Source organism: Triticum dicoccoides, chromosome 4A, assembly GCF_002162155.2.
Source record: "Triticum dicoccoides isolate Atlit2015 ecotype Zavitan chromosome 4A, WEW_v2.0, whole genome shotgun sequence".
Classification (NCBI taxonomy): Eukaryota; Viridiplantae; Streptophyta; class Magnoliopsida; order Poales; family Poaceae; genus Triticum; species Triticum dicoccoides.
The window spans coordinates 733818610-733819817 of record NC_041386.1 but is presented as its reverse complement, the minus strand read 5'-3'; positions in this window follow the sequence as shown (position 1 = coordinate 733819817).

Below are 1208 nucleotides of genomic sequence, written 5' to 3'. Positions count from 1 at the left end.
GTCGTCGCCTTCGCCGTCGCCGTTGCCGTCGCCGTAGGTGAGCACCTCGCCGTCGCCTTTGATTTTTTTTGTTAGATTTAATTAGATTTTTTTGTTAGTTTAGATGTGTAGTAATTTAGATATATGTAGTTCATAGATTTTGTTGTTAGATTAGATATTTTTTGTTAGATTAGATGTGTAGCAATTAATTTGTTTATATTATGTTAGATTTTTTGTTAGATTAATTAGATTTTTTTGTTAGATTAGATGTGTGTAGTAATTTAGATATGTAGTTCATAGATTTTTTTGTTAGATTAGATTAGATGTGTAGTAATTAATTTTGTTCATAGAATTTTAATGATTTTTTTGTATATAGTTTAGATGTGTAGTAATAAGAAGTAGTTTATATATAGTTGAACTAGCTAGTTGATTTAATAAACTAATTTATTTTACTATATATAGAAGTAGTTTGTTTTTAGTAAGTACTACTTATTTATTTATAGTAAGTGCTTAGTAGTTGAACTAGATAGTTGATTTAATTAATAAAACTACTTTTATTTAACTATATATAGAAGTAGTTGCCGCATCGACGTCGGCGATGCCTATCCCGCATCCTCGTCGTCGTCGACTCGGCGGTGGAGGCCTGCTTGATCAGGGTCATGTTCGGGACTGGGCTCCGCCGGGATGGTATTGGGAGGTGCTACCTTTCGGGGGACGTAGGTTGGTGAGGAGGCAGCCCGTTGTTGACCCGATCCTTGTTTGGTGGCGGTCGCATGGGCCAGTGATGGTGGTGAGGCATCCAAACACCGCGGAGGTGGTACGTCACCGTGTCAGCGAGGACGACGAGCACGTCCGTCGCTACATGGTTGCATTGGAGGCCAGATTTGGCAATACCTGGCAGGTTCTTCAGGGATCTCACTGGAGCTATGATCCTATGATGGTTCCTTATCTTTGGGTGTCCACCGCTCGCGTCGATACCCATCGTGCGCTACGGTTCTAGTTGTATTAGTGATAATATTCGACGATATACGGACACCAAGAGATGATGTACTTTTGCTTATAATTATTGAATGCATGCTAATTTGAATACTATACTTTATTTTATGAGTTGGTTTTGCTTATTTTACGATTTGGTTTTGCTTATTGAATGCTCATATTGGATAAGTTCTCCTTCATTCCTGTGTGCTAGACGATTTGATATAATAATGCATTCGGGAATGAAAGGAGGA